Source organism: Ovis aries, chromosome X, assembly GCF_016772045.2.
Source record: "Ovis aries strain OAR_USU_Benz2616 breed Rambouillet chromosome X, ARS-UI_Ramb_v3.0, whole genome shotgun sequence".
Lineage (NCBI taxonomy): Eukaryota > Metazoa > Chordata > Mammalia > Artiodactyla > Bovidae > Ovis > Ovis aries.
Genome location: NC_056080.1, coordinates 56,899,274 through 56,918,297, shown reverse-complemented (window position 1 = coordinate 56,918,297; position 19,024 = coordinate 56,899,274). Strand labels below are relative to the sequence as shown.

The window sequence follows — 19,024 nt, the reverse complement described above, 5'->3', positions numbered from 1 at the left end:
AGAAAAGATGTGATATATATGCTTCCCGGGTGGCGCTAGTGGTAAAGAACCTGCTTGCCAATGCAGAAGACGTAAGAGACGTGGGTTTGATCCCTGAATTGGGAAGATCCCCTGGAGTAGGCAGTGGCAACCCAGTCTGGTATTCTTGCCTGGAGAATCCCCATGGACAGAGAAATCTGGCCTGCTACAGTCCATGGGGTCGCAAAGAGTCAGACACGACTGAAGCGACTGAGTATACTCAGCCATCAAAAAAGAATGAAATAATTCCATTTGCAGCAACGTGGATGGACCTAGAGATTATTATACTAAATGAAATAGAGGAGGACAAATACTACATGATGTCACTTATATGTGGGGTCTAGAACATGAGAGTCCCTTGCACCACAAGGATATCCAAACAGTCAATCCTAAAGAAAATCAGTCCTGAATATTCATTGGAAGGACTGATGCTGAAGCTGAACCTCCAGTACTTTGGCCACCTGATGCGAAGAGCTGACTCATTTGAAAAGACCCTGATGCTGCGAAAGATTGAAGGCGGGAGGAGAAGGGTACGACAGAGGATGAGATGGTTGGATGGCATCATGGACTCAATGGACATGAGTTTGAATACACTCTGGGAGTTGGTGATGGACAGGGAGGCCTGGCGTGCTTCAGTCCATGGGGTTGCAAAGAGTTGGACACGACTGAGTGACTGAACTGAACTGAGAACATGACACAAATGAACTTCCTACAAAATAGAAACAGACTCACAGAGAGACATAGAGGACAGACTTGTCTTAGGCAAGGGAGAGGGGAAGGGAGAGGGATGGATTGGGAATTTGGGATTAGCAAATACAAACTAGTATATATCCAATGGACTACCAACAAGGTCCTACTTATAGCAGAGGGAATGCTATTCAATATCCTGTGAAAAACTGTAATGGAAAAGAATACGTTAAAATGTATGTATATGTATAACTTTGGCATACAGCAGAAGTGAACACAATAGTGTATTAATAAATCTACTATACTTCAATAAAAAATATTGATAAAAATGAGGACTAAATTAAGCCCTCTTAAGTCCTCCAGCTAGTTTGAGAACCACTAGAAACACCTTTCCTAGGCAGTAGAGTACCAGATGTTATGCTGGGAACTGAGTAGGGAGAACTGTATCATACACACACTTAGCCCTGTAGCAACCCTGAAATGTGAAAAGCAAATACAGGTAGGTAGGAAAGGTAAATTTTCCACATGAGGGGGGCAGTTTACTAGTGTTGGAGAAGCTTAAATTGGATGACAAGGAATGTAATGACAAGTGTGAAAGTGTAGAATTTTAAAAAACAAATGATGTCACATAGCTCTATGTCAAAGAAAGGTATATGTGACATTCAGGGAAGCAAAATGAATTAAAAATCTGAGGACAAATGCCGGATCATAGAAAAAGTAAGCATTGTTTCCTTGATCTAATGGATCACCATGGAGGGATTATATATGCAGGGAAGATACATGAACTAAGTTTTGTACCTTTGAAGAATTATTCTCACTGTTGCAATTGTATTTTATATTTCATCATATTTTAAATGGAGATGTTTAAAAACAACATTAAAAGAGGAACTGACCACAAACCGAGTCCTTGCACAGAATTTTAAGTCCAGACTGAAAATGGCATATTCTAAGACCAAATTTTAAACATTTAAAAAAAAATTCCAGTTTTAGGCAGGAGTGGCTGAGAAGTTAAAAATTATATATACTTAAAGTGTACAATGGTGGTGTTTTGATATAAATATAGTCTTTTCACTTTGACCTGCCTAATGCCCAAGTAGTGTCAAAAGTTCCAGAGGAAAATTCAAATGTAGGATGATTTGCACCTATATGAAATGAAATAATCAGTGAGGTGTGCACATGAAGAACCGTATCCACTGAGTTCTGCTTTGGCCCTATGACCTCAGCACTTTTAGCTGGTCCTAAGCCAGTGGTTCTCAAACTTGAACATGTATCAGAATCACCTAGAGGGTTCATCAGCACACATATTGTGAAACCTCATACCCAAAAGTCTGGTGGAGGACCTGAGAATTTGCATTTCTGCCAATCTCCCAAATGATGCTGCCTCTGCTAGTCCAAGGAACCATTATCAAAAAGACGGCTGTGTCAAACCCTACTATAATACATTTATGACACGGTTACTATCGACAACACTCTTTTTCATTAGGCCGACCCCTTGTCCAGTTTACACCTGTTATTCGGTCTAACCATTATTACTATTATTAATGGCTGCAATGCATAACTTGTGAGATCTTAGTTCCCTGACCAGAAATTGAACCCTGATCCTCAGCAGTGAGACCACAGAGTCCTAACTACTGGACCTCCAGGAAGGAAGTCCCCAAGCATAATTGTTAATGATGCCTCTTTCCCATTCTAAAGTGTCCTGATTTAGATGATAAAGTATAAGGTTAACACATCTACATTCCATAAGGAGATCAAACTTGTTTTTGAAATTTAGAACTGGCATATTTTATATCTGTGACCAATGCAAATCTTACAAATGACTATTTATCTTTTCCAGCTACATCTGACAGGAAGGTAAGAAAGAAGCTTATATCTTGATTTTAATTACTCTGCAGGACTATCAGGCGCAAATGTCTACAGTCAAAATAGATCCTGGTGCTGACTTTGTTCATTCTCTCTATATCTCCTCCGACCTAAATTTACAGAGTCATACCTGGACATTTTGCTTCAGGGATTCTTAAAGGCCCCCTAAAGAGACTGGGAAAGCAGTGGGTGCAAAAAAACAAATACATGAATTAATGATAACTCATTTAAAACTTGGTTATTTCCTGCTTTTATTGGGAAGCGGCTTGGGTCTGTGAAGTCAGGAGCATTGTAGAGATCAGATCCACCAGCCTGGAAATACCCATACTTCAGCTGGGGGTCTTATCCTGTGGGAGAGCTAAGGAGCACCACATTTCTATGGCCACAAGCTGTGTATCTGTAACTGATGTGATTGTGTGACACCTAGAAAAGGCAGGTTTCTCGCTGGGACCAAGTGTACAACTATCCGCTCCTAAGTTGTTAAGTATCTGTCCTTACACCCTGATCCAAGACTTCAATTTCTATAAAACAGTCATGTATATGCACAAATTTTAAAAGCAGAAATGTCGCTCAGTTCAGTTCAGTTCAGTCGCTCAGTCGTGTCCGACTCTTTGCGACCCCATTAATCGCAGCACGCCAGGCCTCCCTGTCCATCACCATCTCCCGGAGTTCACTCACACTCACGTCCATTGAGTCCGTGATGCCATCCAGCCATCTCATCCTCGGTCATCCCCTTCTCCTCCTGCCCCCAATCCCTCCTAGCATCAGAGTCTTTTCCAAATGAGTCAACTCTTCGAATGAGGTGGCCAAAGTACTGGAGCTTCAGCTTTAGCATCATTCCTTCCAAAGAAATCCCAGGGTTGATCTCCTTCAGAATGGACTGGTTGGATCTCCTTGCAGTCCAAGGGACCCTCAAGAGTCTTCTCCAACACCACAGTTCAAAAGCATCAATTCTTCGGTGCTCAGCCTTCTTCACAGTCCAACTCTCACATCCATACATGACCACAAGAAAAACCATAGCCTTGACTAGACGGACCTTAGTCGGCAAAGTAATGTCTCTGCTTTTGAATATACTATCTAGGTTGGTCATAACTTTTCTTCCAAGGAGTAAGCGTCTTTTAATTTCATGGCTGCAGTCACCATCTGCAGTGATTTTGGAGCCCCCCAAAATAAAGTCTGACACTGTTTCTACTGTTTCCCATCTATTTCCCATGAAGTGATGAGACCAGATGCCATGATCTTCGTTTTCTGAATGTTGAGCTTTTTAGCTCCTCTTCACTTTCTGCCATAAGGGTGGTGTCATCTGCATATCTGAGGTGATTGATATTTCTCCCGGCAATCTTGATTCCAGCTTGTGTTTCTTCCAGCCCAGTGTTTCTCATGATGTACTCTGCATAGAAGTTAAATAAGCAGGGTGACAATATACAGCCTTGACGTACTCCTTTTCCTATTTGGAACCAGTCTGTTGTTCCTACAGTGGTGTTAATTGTCAAAACCAAAACTATCCTTCATACATGTTTACTAACAGTATCTTGGTATTAAAAATTACACTACATGCAAAACCTCAATATTAAGAAACGGTTAAAATTGTACACAAAAATATTTGCTGACAGAGAAATATTTAAGTTACAGTAAAGAGAAAAAAGAGGTTAACAATTATAGTTTTCATTTAAAGTGTGTGCATGTATTAGTATATTAAAAACTCATGAGCAGAAACATTGAAGCCCATACCCGGAAGAAAATGCCTGAAAGCATAAACATCAAAATTTTAGTAGGATTGATAGTTAGGAGCTAATAGTTCAATTCAGTTCAGTCGCTCCGTCATGTCCGACTCCTTGCAACCCCATGGACTGCAACATGCAGGACCCCTTGTCCATCACCAACTCCTGGAGTTTACTCAAACTCATGTCAATTGAGTCCGTGATGCCGTCCAACCATCTCATTCTCTGTCATCCCCTTCTCCTCCCACCTTCAATCTTTCCCAGCATCAGGGTCTTTTCAAATGAGTCAGTTCTTCCCATCAGGTGGTCAAAGTGTTGGAGTTTCAGCTTCAACATCAGTCCTTCTAATGAATATTCAGGACTGATTTCCTTTAGGATTGACTGGTTTGATCCCCTTGCAGTCCAAGGGACTCTGAAGAGTCTTCTCCAACACCACAGTTCAAAAGCATCAGTTCTTTGGCACTCAGCTTTTTTATAGTCTCAAACTCACATCCATACATGACTACTGGAAAAACCATAGCTTTGACTAGATGGACCTTTGTGGACAAAGTAATGTCTCTGCTTTTTAATATGCTGTCTAGGTTGGTCATAACTTTCCTTCCACAGAGTAAGTGTCTTTTAATTTCATGGCTGCAATCACAATCTGCAGTGATTTTGGAGCCCCCCAAAATAAAGTCTGACACTGTTTCTACTGTTTCCCCATCTATTTCCCATGAAGTCATGGGACCGGATGCCATGATCTTTGTTTTCTGAATGTTGACCTTTAAGCCAACTTTTTCACTCTCCTCTTTCACTTTCATCAAGAGGCTTATTAGTTCCTCTTCACTTTCTGCCATAAGGGTGGTGTCATCTGCATATCTGAGGTTATTGATATTTCTCCTGGCAATCTTGATTCCAGCTTGTGCTTCTTCCAGCCCAGGGTTTCTCATGATGTACTCTGCATATAAGTTAAATAGGCAGGGTGACAATATACAGCCTTGACGTACTCCTTTTCCTATTTGGAACCAGTCTATTGTTCCATGTCCAGTTCTAACTGTTGCTTCCTGACCTGCATACAGGATTCTCAAGAGGCAGGTCAGGTGGTCTGGTATTCCCATCTCTTGAAGAATTTTCCACAGTTTATTGTGATCCACACAGTCAAAGGCTTTGGCATAGTCAATAAAGCAGAAATAGATGTTTTTCTGGAACTTTCTTGCTTTTTTTGATGATCCAGCAGATGTTTGCAATTTGATCTCTGGTTCCTCTGCCTTTTCTAAAACCAGCTCGAACATCTGGAAGTTCACGGTTCACGTATTGCTAAAGCCTGGCTTGGAGAATTTTGAGCATTACTTTACTAGCGTGTGAGATGAGTGCAACTGTGTGGTAGTTCGAGCATTCTTTGGCATTGTCTTTCTTTGGGATTGGAATGAAAACTGACCTTTTCCAGTCCTGTGGCCACTGCTGAGTTTTCCAAATGTGCTGGCATATGAGTGCAGCACTTTCACAGCATCATCTTTCAGGATTTGAAATAGCTCAACTGGAATTCCAACACCTCCACTAGCTTTGTTTGTAGTGATACTTTCTAAGGCCCACTTGACTTCACATTCCAGAATGCCTGGCTCTAGGTGAGTGATCACACCATCTGGGTCGTGAAGCTCTTTTTTGTACAGTTCTTCTGTGTATTCTTGCCACCTCTTCTTAATATCTTCTGCTTCTGTTAGGTTCATACCATTTCTGTCATTTATGTTTACTAATATAAATAGTAAACATAAAGCATAGAATTAGCATAGAATTGGTATAAGGGTAAGACTCTACGGGTTGCAAGGAACATTCATGACACAAACCACATTATCTAACCACTGAGAAATTAGGTTAGAAATCAATTTTTTTAAAGGATTAACTTTTTATTGCAAAATAGAAAAGTGCTTCAAAGTGCTTACACAGGTGAAATTAAAAAAATCATAACTGAAATTTTAAAATACTTATTAATGAACAAAAATGATAATATAATACAACATATCTTGTGGGTCTTAGATGGAAATGTTTAGCCTTAAGGCTTAAATTAGAAAAAGAGGGGTTGACTAATAATTCGCTGGGCATCTGATGTAAAAAATCCCATCATTGAATCCACAGGAGCCCCATCACCAAGGTAGATTCCCCCCCATCACTCAACTCAGAATAGCCAACCAAACCATTTCAAAATCACTCCTGACCGGCGCTAACCTGTAACCCCTGACAGCTCCTTTGCTTCCAAGTTCCAACCTCTAACACCCTGGTGTTTAGTGGAGAAGCAGGGTAAGTCAAAAGCTCATGCTCAAGAGCACTTGGGAAGCCATGTTCCCCAGTCGACAGGCCGCTTTCATGCAGAGTCCATTAAAGTTCCTTTACCCTTTGCAGATTTGCTGAGCTTCTAATATGGCTACATTCAAGTGTCATTGCTTCTTAGGGACCGCCATCACGGAAGGGTGTCCTTGCACTACAGTGGAAGAAGCTGTTGCCTCCTGTCTCGCCCAGCAGGCCAGTGGTGCTGCCCTGGGAGAAGGTAGCCTGCCCTTATTTGAGTAGACTTCCTGGTGCAGGAAGGTCTTTGGGGTTAGGCTCTGATGGGCTGCTAAAGGCAATTCACGGGTGAGAGGGGCACCATTACTAATGAAAAGAGTAAGAATAACCCAGAATAAGTCCAGGAGATACTGTTATAGCAGAAATTGATTAAAGCTGCTTCCAATATGCTAGGTCTTATCCTTTTAAGCCCACTCAGCCATTTTCTCGAAAAAGTTTCTCTTTTTCACTTAATTACATTTTGAAAATGATTATTTCTAACCAGAGCTGTACATTGCACATGGTGTTTGCTTCTCTGGGAAAGCACTCCCTAACACTCCCTTCTTTTGTAAGCATTCTTTATTCCAGAAAGAAAGTCACAGTGTGATATCTTCAAGGTCTACCAAAACCCACCCAAGACTGCCTGACACCAACTTTGACCATGTAGAAGTTTTCCAAGAGGAAAGAAGAATGCAAGCTTGCATCTGCCCTACTCCTTACCTGCAACACTCCCTTCCCCTCCTGAACTATAAGACCCCCTTTCTATTTTTCCCAAGGGAGGGCACAGTCTTGAGGGCACTAGGCTACTGTGGCCTCCTTTGCCTGGCAAAGCAATAAAAGCTACTCTTTTCTACTTCACTCAAAAGTCTGTCTTTGCATTTCTATTTGGCATTGGAGAGCATGATAGCTTATGGTGAATGGTGTCAGATTCTTGATCTCCAAAGAAGATTTAGCTTCGGGACCAGGGACCATGCTTGATCACTCAAGAGCTTCTGTGTAGCAGAGTTTTATTAAAGTATGAAAAGGGACAGAGAAAGCTTCTGACATAGACATCAGAAGGGGGACAGAGTGCCCCCCCTCTAGTGTTAGCAAGGGAGTTATATAATTTTAAAATTAGTTATTACAATAAATCAAAAGAATCTCTCCAGGTTCTAAAGATCTCACTAGACCCACTCCCATAATTTACATTTTAAGATAACAGGATTGGCCAGAAGGTATTCAGGAAGGAGAAACTGTCCTCAAGCAGGATACATTGTTATAAAATCCTTAGTACAGAGTGTGAACTGAATTGTTTGTTGTGTAATCATCAGTTCTGGGCTTAAAGAAAAACACGTTTTATATAACTAAGGAATATAGAGAAAGAAAAAAAAATGGTGTTTGTCCTTTCCTCCTCCTTGAGAATTCCAGACCCCTATCACCACTTTGAGAGCCCCACGCCCCTTTCTCCTCCTTGGGGACCCCGGACTTCTTATCAACCTACCTAGGAATTGACCCTCTCTTTCCCCTTTTTCTTTTAGGAGAATTATGTTGCCAAGGGAAAGGGGCATCATTTTCATTCCATAACTACTTCTTGCTGTTGAGGGGCGCGTTCCCTAAATTGTTGAGGCAACATATTCTCCTAACCCTCATATTGAGGGTCTCTGATCCAGGGGCTCCAAGTAATAGTTGGAGGAGGTTGTGGCACTGGTAGGAGCCTGGACAATCATTTGCAACTTAAAAGCTTTCAAACGGTTAGAAACAAATCCAGTTACACAGTTACAGATGCAGGGAACAAACAGTAAAAACAGAACACTTAGAATTATTACGATTAAGATTGTGTTCCACCTTGGGGAGCTAGTTAACATTTCCCAAAGTGAGGTGACTGAGGCCTCAGGAGAATCCATAGCCTGAATCATCTTGCTCATGTGTTTAGTAAAGTGAGTAACATTAGTACTCATCTCTGGTATATATGTACAACATTGGGTATGAATAATGGCACAAGTTCCTCCTTGTGCAGCCATTAGAATATCTAAGGCCAATCTGTTTTGTAAAACCACCTTTCTAACTTGTATTTGTTCAGTATTAAGGGCTGAAAGTTAGTCAAAGCATCAACTCGTAGCATAACATCTGATGTGTAGTTCCCAGAGAGGAAACGAATGTTGTAGCCAGATAATCATACCAGTGAAATACAGATCTTGCCCAATGAGTTTTAAGGTGTGGCAGATTAGTAGGCTTATCTGAAAACTCTGACGCCATGAGTAAAAGTTAGACCTAGAGTGCATCTTCCTATCCAGCCAGGGGAAAGCCACACCCATAGGTAAGAGCCACATATCCAATAGGTCCCATTTGGAGTAAACCTGTGTGACTGAGGGATCCAATCCCAGTCAGTTCCTGGCCAGGCAAAAGGAGGACCTAAGCTGGGCTTCCCTGGTGGCTCAGAGGTTAAAGCGTCTGCCTGCAATGCGGGAGCCCTGGGTCCGATCCCTGGGTCAGGAAGATCCCCTGGAGAAGGAAATGGCAACCCACTCCAGTATTCTTGCCTGGAGAATCCCATGGACGGAGGAGCCTGGGGGGCTACAGTCCACGGGGTCCCAAAGAGTTGGACACGACTGAGCAACTTTACTTTCACTTTCAAGCTGGGATTGGAAAACACAGGAATGATTGTACTGTATATTTCTTGAGGCAAAAACCCCAGTTGTTTCCAATCATTATAAGTAAGTTGTCAGCTAACTTCTGGGGATGGCTCTATTTTTTCCCCAGCATATGGGAGCATTAGATAGTAGGTGTCCCTTTTTAGGAGTTAGCCATATGACTTCATCCCATATTTGATAAACATCAGGTAGAAAACCACCAGATCTAGACCCATTTACCTTCTTATGTGCAGTAAAATAGTCTAAACCAAGTTAAAACATAATCAAAATTAAAAGTTACATTATATCCATCATTACATCAGTCCATCTTAGGATTGTTAGATGTCATCTGATCAAGAAGAGGTGTCACATATGATTGTTGTTGGTCAAAGTATTCTCAGAGTTGAAGAAAGTCCTTTCCTTGAAGTGGAGAAACCCACCATGGGAAGTCTTCAATTGATGAGGAGGGGAGTGCTCGGCAGACCCACCAGTTAGATCAATTGTGGAATGCAACGTAATGATGAGTCCAGGACAGGAAGGCACTGTCTTGAAAGTCAAACAGCAGACTCAGGACTTTGGGAGTCAGCAGAAGCAAGCCACCTAGATTCTCAGGCCCATCTTGGTTCCTGGCTCAAACGGTGGCTTGTTTGACTCAAAGGCTGGGTCAGGAGTCAACCTCCTGGTAATGTGTGTTGAAAAGCTAAAAGCTGAGTCACATAGTTTATTTTAAGGCTTCAGGATCTATCATGATATCTGTGCACAAAAACAGTCGGTCATAGAGACAGTCCCTTTTTCTTAGGGGCAGTTTGAGCCCTCATTAAAGCTACGGGTAAAACTTTAAACCAATTGTCTTGTGTTTCCTGAGTTAGCTTATGCAGATGTCTCTTAATAATGCCATCAGCTTTTTTCTATCTTTCCCGAAGATTAGGGTCTCCAGGAACAGTGTAAGTGATATTCTATTCCTAGAGCTTTCAACACCCCTTGAGTTACAGCAGCTTTAAAGGTGGAGCATTGTTGCTCTGAACTTTAGAGTTTAAGATCCCAGTTACATCATGAGGAGTCAGTACAGTAAGATTTTGTCCATTCATTAACCTCCGGCTTTAGTGGATACTGCTTTTGATGTAAAAATAGGTGAGGGTCATTGAGCTTGATAAAGACAGGAACAGCATTTTGTGCGCGACCCACCGTTTTTCCGTCAGTTCACACTCTAGTATTTACAGTTTGATCCATTAAAAAGAGCTGGTTCTATCTCCATGAAAATACAGGCCTGGACCTGTTCAGTATATCCCTCTCCAGAAGGGGTGAGGGAGACTCTGGCACGATTAGAAAACAGCACAGAGTCCCAGTTGCCACTTAAAGGATGACTGACATAATATTTGGCTCATCCAGACAGTCCCATTATGGTAGTGGATTGGGTGGAAAGCAGGCCAGGGGCTTCAGTGAGCACAGAGAAAGTTGCCCCAGTGTCTAAAAGAAATCAACTGATTGACCCCCCACAGTTATTAATACCCAGGGTTCCTCAGGTGTAATTAGGATGGTAGCTTGTATGGGGACCCCCGGGCACCTTCAGTTCAGATTGTCTTGAGAGTCCGACCCCTGGGGCCTACACCTCGGAGGGCAGTCTATTCTCTAGTATGGTCCTTTGTAGACCAGACCTGGAGCCAGGGGCGGCTTAGATGCCTGAGGGCAATCCCGCTTGAGATGCCTCTCCTTTCCCTTTTCACCTGGGTTCCTCTGGGCATTTTTCTTCAGGTTGTTTCAGAGCAGATCTAACAGCCATTGTTGGGGCTTCAGTCTTTTGCCTGGTTCTTTTTTGCCTCTTATTTCCCCCCTTATATTCTCTACCATAATATACTGTCTGAGCCAGTCGTAACAGTTTTTCTAAAGACTGATTTGGTCCAAACACCTGTTTTTGTAACTTACAGCAGATATCTAGAGCTGACTGAGTGAGAAATCTATCTTTTAAGATCATTCCTCCTTCTGCACTTTCAAGATTGACATCAGTAAACTTGTGGAGAGCCTCCCATAGTCTAAACTAAGAGTTTATCAGGAGTTTCCTTCTCTCCCTGGTCTATGTCAGCTAACTTAGCATAAAGTCTTAGCGTGTACTCACTTGAGTTCTTCAAGAATACATCTGGCAAAGTGACTGTCATGAGAACTGCTTGGCTCCTAGTAGGAAGGAGGGCTATTTTATGTTCCCTCTTTCCCCTTGTCTCACTTTCAAGCCATTCATCTCCAAAAGTAGTGGACTGTGTTAGTTGCTCAGTCGGGTCCAACTCTTTGCAACCCCACTAACTGTAGCCCACCAGGCTTTTCTATACAAGGAATTCTCCAGGCAGGTATACTGGAGTGGATTGCCATTCCCTTCTCCAGAGGAACTTCCCAACCCAGGTATCGAACCCTGGTCTCCTGCCTCGCAGGCAGATTCATTACCATTTGAACTACAGGGAAGTCTCAGCTTCCCCCAAAACTCGAGTTCTCAAGTCAGGAGTCAGCGTCTGTCCCAAGACATACATTACATCTCTCCAAGTAAGCTCATAAAGTAAAGTTAGTCCCGTAAAGGCTTCTATGTACTTTTTGGATCTGCTCGATAGTCTTGACTGCAATTGGTACTGTTTGAATTTCTACCAAGACAGAAGCAACCCCTCCTGGAAGGGTGCCCTGACTCTCAGCCTGTCCAGCTGGGAGCCCCAGATACAGGGGCAAAGTAAGAGAACAGGAGGCAGCTGAAGGTTTCACACCCAAATCTGCACCCTTAGGACACAAGTCTGGCATGTCTCATAGAGAGATAAAGAATAGCACATATGGCACTTCTACCCATTTCTCTTGTTTCCTACAGAACTGGTCTAGTTGTAGAACAGTAATAATTGAGATTCTTCAACAGGTCAGCGTTCCTGTTCAGTGGTGGTGGTTTACTTGTTAAGTTGTATCTGACTCTTTGCTACCCCATGAAATGTAGCCTGCCAGGCTCCTCTGTCCATGGGGTTCCCCAGCAAGAATACTGGAGTAGGTTGCCATTTCCTGCTCCAGGGGACCTTTCCAACCCAAGGATCAAACCCAGGTCTCCCACATTGCAGGTGGTCTCCTGCAATGTAGGCAGATTTTTGACCAGCTGAGCCATCAGGAAACCCTGCTCAGTAAATACTGTAAAATATTTTTTACCTACTAAAGGAAGGCATGCAAGACTGATCAGAAGACTGGATATTACTCCTTACGTGTGTGTGTGTGTGTGTGTGTGTGTGTGTGTGTGTGTGTGTACCCAGTCACTCAGTTGTGTCTGACTCTTTGTGACCCCATGGACTGTAGACCACCACGTTCCTCTGTCCGTGGGATTCTCCAGGCAAGAATACTAGGGTGGGTTGCCATTTCCTCCTCCAGGGGATCTTCCTGACCCAGGGATTGAACCTGAGTCTCCTTCGTCTCCTGCACTGCAGGTGGATTCTTTACCACTGAGTCATTTGATAAGCCCACTCCTTGTATCTACTGTAGGACAAAAAGGTACTCATTGTTACATCCTTAGCTGCAGATGTGAAAATATTCTGACCTTGCATTCTTCCTCGTTTTCAACTAGATGCCCACATACTTGTGACGATTTGAGACTGGCCTACTCCAGAATGCAGGGCAGCCAGTGGTAGAGTTTAAGAGGAGACTGCTTTTCCTATTTAAAGTGGCAGTTCTCCAGCACTTTCAATTCACATCACTCTGTCCTATCCAACGCTCTTTAGAAGTTATCACCTTTTAACAACGTTCATTGCCTTTCTTCTTCACCAGAATGTCAGGTCCAGGAAGTTAGGGGTTTGGGGGTTGCTTTGTTCAGCCAAACATTAAGTATCAAGAGCAGTGACTGGTGATCAATAGATTATTGTTGAATGAATAAATAGGGTCTTATATACTCAGAAGTTCTCCATCTCTAGTATTTTCTGCATTACTCTACAAAATCAATATTATAACTAGTCCTGTCATCCAAGATGCTTGCAGAGTCTTTTAGAGGGAATGATTAATCTTTTAACAAAATGAATACAGCACATATATGTTTTGCTGCTCTCTACATGTGTGGTAAAGATACTAAAAATAAAGCAGCTGAATACATATGTGAGAAGCAGAAATCACTGCAGTATCAGCATGAACAGAAATGAGCAAACAGGAAATGAATAAGATAAATTCCGATATAAAGGAAGGCTATGAAAAAAACAAATGCATAGTGAGGAGTTAGAGAGTTGTGGGATAGGTCAGGGAAGAAAAACATCTGAGGAAAACACATCTGAGTGATAATATCTTATATGTGGATTTTAAAAACATAGTACAAATGAACTTATTTACAGAACAGAAATAAACTCATAGATGTAGAAAACAAATTTATGGTTACCAAAGGCAGGTGGGGGAAGAGGGTTAAATCGGAAGTTTGAGATTAAATTATACACAATGCTATAAGTAAAATAAAGAACAAAGTTCTACTATATTAATCAGGAAAATTAAACTGTTAGATGGTGAGATGGACAGGGAAGCCTGGCGTGCTGCAGTCTATGGGGTAGTAAAGACTTGGACACGAATTGGCAACTGAACAACGACAAACCGTTAGATAAATAAGTGAGTGAGTGAAGTTGCTCAGTCGTGTCTGACTCTTTGCAACCCCATGGACTGTAGCCTACCAGGCTCCTCTGTCCATGGAATTTTCCAGGCAATAGTACTGGAGTGGATTGCCATTTCCTTCTCCAGGGGATCTTCCCAACCCAGGGATTGAACCCAGGTCTCCCGCATTGTAGACAGACGCTTTACCATCTGAGCCAAATATCTAAATATAAAAAGAGAAAGTCTGCATGGAGAAAAGTACAGTCTTGTGCCATAGTCTTGTCCTTGAATGGGTTAAGAAAATCTTTGGCCCCAGCCCAGAGACGCCACCCAGTGGTGGGATGATCAAGAAGGCAGGCGCTCCATGGCCTTGACACCTTCTGTGGCCTCTGTTAAAGGTGCTCTGCCTCCAAGGCTCACCCCGGCACACCACTCATGCACCTGCTCAAATGTCTTTTTTTTCTTTTTTAAAAAATTATTGAAATACAGTTGATTAGCAATGTTGTGTTAGTTTCAAGTGCACAGTAAAGTGATTCAGTTATACCGTCATTATTGTTACATTCTCTTCCATTGTAAGTTATTACAAGATGCAGGGATGGTGGTTCCACTACATCCTCATTCAACGTGCCTATTTGTCACATTGTGCAGAAGACAAATGGATCTTGAAGAAGGACAGTGGATTATCGTAAACTTAACCAGGTAGTGTTTCCAACAGCAGCTGCTATACCAGATACAGTTTTGTTGCTTGAGCAAATGAACACATCCTTTGATACTCAGCATGTAGATACTTACCTGGTAAATGCCTTTTTAAAAATCAGTGCTGTTAGTAAAGACCCGCAAAAGCAGTTTTCTTTCCATTGGCAAGGCCAGCTATATACCTTCACTGTCCTACCTCAGAGGTAGATCAACTCTCCAGTCCTATGTCATAATTTAGTTTGTAGGGATTTTAGTCAACTTTCCCTTGCACAAGACATCACATCACATGTCTTCATGCTCAGTCACTTTAATCATGTTTGGCTCTTTGTGACACTGTGGACTGTAGCCTGCCAGGCTCCTCTGTCCATGGGATTCTCTAGGTAAGAATATTGGAGTGGGTTGCTGTGACCTCCTCCAGGGGATCTTCCCAACCCAGGGATCGAACCCATGTCCTTGACATCTCTTGCATTGGCAGGCAGGTTCTTTACCACCGGTGCCACCTGGGAACCCCACATTAGTCCATTACATGGATATTATGCTGATTAGACCTAATGGACAAGAGTGACCAACTATTCTAGACTTGTGGATAAGATATTTGTGTGTCAGAAGACAGGAAATGAATCTGAAAAAAAATTTAGAGGCCTTCTATCTCAGTGAGATTACTAGGGGTGCAGTGGTAGGGGGCTTGTTGAGATACTCCTTCTAACCTCTTGAAGAATAAGTTTTGCATCTGGCTCTTCCGTAAGCGAAAAGGAGGGACAATGCCTAGAGCCTCTTCGGACATCAGAGGCAACACAGTCCTCACCTGGATGAGCTGCTGCTGCTGCTAAGTCACTTCAGTCATGTCCGACTCTGTGCGACCCCATAGACAGCAGCCCACCAGGCTCCCCCATCCCTGGGATTCTCCAGGCAAGAACACTGGAGTGGGTTGCCATTTCCTTCAATGCATGAAAGTGAAAAGTGAAAGTGAAGTCGCTCAGTCGTGTCCGACCCTTCACGACCCCATGGACTGCAACCTACCAGGCTCCTCCGCCCATGGGATTTTCCAGGCAAGAGTACTGGAGTGGGGGTTGCCGTTGCCTTCTCCACTGAATGAGCTACTCTGGCCTATTTACCAGATGATTCAGAATTAATGGCTACCAAAGTGAGAGGGCTTCCCTTGTGGCTCAGCTGGTAAAGAATCTGCCTGCAATGCAGGAGACATGGGTTCGATCCCTGGGTTGGGGAGATCCCCTGGAGAAGGGAAAGGCTACCCACTCCAGTATTCTGGCCTACAGAATTCCATGGACTGTATATTCTGTGGGATCGCAAAGAGTAGGACACGACTAAGTGACTTTCACTTTCAGAGTGGGAGGGGTTAATTGGGAGTATGGGATTAACAGATGCACATCACCATACATAAAGTAGATAAACAACAGGCACCTACTATATAGCACAGGGAACTATATTCAGTATCTTATAATAACCTATAATAGAAGAGAATGTAAAAATAATGATGGTATAACTGAATCACTTTACTGTGCACTTGAAACTAACACAACATTGCTAATCAACTGTATTTCAATAATTTCTTAAAAGAGAAAAAAAAGACATTCGAGCAGGTGCATGAGTGGTGTGCTGGGGTGAGCCTTGGAGGCAGAGCACCTTTGGCAGGGGCCACAGTAAGTATCAAGGCCATGGAGCGCCTGCCTTCTTGATCATCCCACCACAGGGTGGCGTCTCTGCGCTGGGGCCAAAGATTTTCTTAGCCTATTCAAGGACAGGACTGTACTTTTCTCCATGCAGACTTTCTCTTTTTACATTTAGATATTTATCTAAGTTTGTTGTTTAATCACCAAGTCGTGTCTGAGTCTTCACGACCCCATGGACTGCAGCATGCCCGACTTCCCTGTCCATCTCACAATATAATAGTTTAATTTTCCAGATTAACTTAAACATTAAGTTAGTTTTAATAATATGATTAGCACGTATGCACCTACCACCCAAAAGAAAAGGTATGGCCTTAACAATAATTCCATCTAACCACGTGTCTCCCCAATTCCTGGCCCTGTCTGTCCTCAACTGAGGTAAACATCATCCTAAATACCAAGTTCATCAATTTTTTATTTCCTTTTAATATAATTTTATCAGAACTATACAAAATCCTAAATAATTCTTTTTAGTTTTATAAAAGTGTGTTACGCTTTTTATACTAGTTTGGGAATCACAGTTGTGTTTTTTTTTTTCCCCTTAAATTCATCCCTATTGTTGGGTACTGTTCTGGTTCATTCATTTTGACTCCATTCACTTTTATTTCCAGGTTTTGCTATCAAAACAAGATACCATGCATATTCTAGGTTTCATGTGCAAGTGGTTCTCTTAGATTTATTCCTAAGCATGGACAGGATAGATTGTGAGGTCTGTAAATATTCACTGTAGGAGGAAATGCCAACTATTTTCTGAAGTGGTCACACTGATTTATATTCCTTCAACAGGGCAAGAAGATCCTGTATTTATATATCCTCTCCAACAGTCTGTTTTGTCAGACATAATTTTTGCAAGTTGAATAGGTGTAAAATGTTATCTCATTATTTGTATTTCCCTGATCACTAATGACTTTGAACATCTCTTCATATGATTATTGGCTCCTTCTTTCTTCTCTGAAATAGTCTAATAGACTTAGCTTTTTAAAAATATAACCATAGTACTATTATGACACTGACATTAACAATACCAAACATGCTTCCACTAATTCCATTTCTTGTTTCATGTATTCATTCAACAAACACCCAGACCAGGACTACAGGGGCAGAAAGAGAATCTGGGATAACCAGAGGCTCTAACCATCTAAGAAAGTAAAAATTAGCTAAGAATGTAAAAGTATGCCCTGCCATTCATAAGGCTGGGGGAACAGACACAGAAAAAGTCAGATGAAAATGAATAGGAACATTATTTCTCTCAAAGATGTCCTGTATCTGTAATGCCATAAAGAACTCCTGCTTTGAGTGACTGCTGCTTTTTTACTCACTGAGAAACTTTGTTCTCTACAATCATAAAGTATCAAACTGTTTGATGTCAGTATAGATAAAACATCCCACTCTTGCTGAAGATTTTAAGTCACTTACACACAAAAGAGCAGCTAAGGTTTCCAACCCCAGTGCAGAGAGAGGGGTTATCTAGATAGAAAATTCCATATCTATCTTAACGTTATGGTTTCCAAGGAAACAGGATTCTGAGCTCACTTTATAGCCACATACAGTCCGGTTTTGCTTTGAGTTTACCAAAACACTGCTTCATTCACATTCCATCTGAACTTCACCATTCCTCAGAATTTCATAACTCAATTCTTTCTTTTGTTTAGTGAACCACACTATGGTTCCTCTGGTGTGTGGTTTCCCTCACTGACTGATAAATTTGTCAGACTACAGATTAATCCCAGATGTTCTTAGGCTAATTGGAATAGGACACCCTTATATTCCAGATTGTTAAACTGAGGCCCAGATGGAATGTCACTGGACTGAGAGCATCCAGCAAGTTCACACCTGAGCTCCTCCAAACACCTTCCTTACTTGAGGATTCAGAAGGGCCTGCAGTGGGATACAGAGCCCTCTACCTCTGTCAGGAGGATTCCATGAAGGAGATATTGGAAGTTGGGTTTTGAAAGATATGTAGGCATTCCCAGGAGAAGGGCAGCTTGACTTCTTCTTCATGTCCCCCAGTGACATCTCCCAGAGGGCAAGGGCATCTCCAGGATTTCCTTACTGGAGGTTTCAGGGGGCAACAAACTGGTAAAAGGGCAGAAGCGATCTTGTCTTAAAGCTACATTTGCAAAGTAAGGGCACTATTAGTATATATATTTTATTTTATGAAAAAAGAAAATTTTCCTAAAATATTTTTATTGACATATTGTATTAGATTAAGGGAAAATTTTTTAAAAATTGGTATAAACTTATTTTAGCTGGGGTGGCTGGAGTGGGTACGTCGATAATGTCGATTTGGGGAGCATCAAAATCCCACAGCCAACCCCACAAGCCCAGCAGAGGGGAAGCTTACACTGACTCCTTCCCCTTTTCCTCCAGTGCTATATCCTAGGAGGGCCTGTAGGTCCCTGGTTTCTCCCCTTTTGCCCCTCGTGATATGTTCCAGGAGAAGCCTGCAAGCAGTCTGACTTCTCATCCCCCGTTATCTGCCAGGAGATAATAGCCACTGGCATCTCTGTGTCTTTCCAGAGGCCTCTCAGCTTCTGTGAACATCATTACACAGATCCATAGAGTTCAGAGCCAAAGACCCTTTCTCTAAGAAGCCCGCCCAGAGAAACGCCCCCATTCTTGCTCCCCACCACCTGTGAGACAGGGCCACCGCTCCGCAATGGGAGTAGAGGCTTCCTCATCCTCTGTACGGAATGGACACTGCTCCAACATGGCGTACTCCACGGGGAAGCGCAACTTGGGCGCGGCCACGTTCCCCGCCTGACAACGCTGCCGAGGGGCATTGAATGCCCCAAAACATTGACTCCGTAACATCGCCATGTTGACTGTTGGTTGACTGTGGCTTCGAACGCGTTTTTGCGCCTGTGCAGAGCCA

The 19,024-nt window shown here is 42.5% G+C and overlaps 1 protein-coding gene and 1 pseudogene across 1 annotated transcript in view; one reads left to right on the top strand and one right to left on the bottom strand.

Moving 5' to 3' along the window:
* ZNF81 (zinc finger protein 81) overlaps window positions 1-19,024 on the top strand; it is a 746,478-nt gene that overhangs the window by 545,798 nt on the left and 181,656 nt on the right. The gene's annotated exons all lie outside the window — the stretch shown is intronic.
* On the bottom strand, window positions 8,213-18,969 carry LOC132658801 (endogenous retrovirus group PABLB member 1 Env polyprotein-like; annotated as a pseudogene).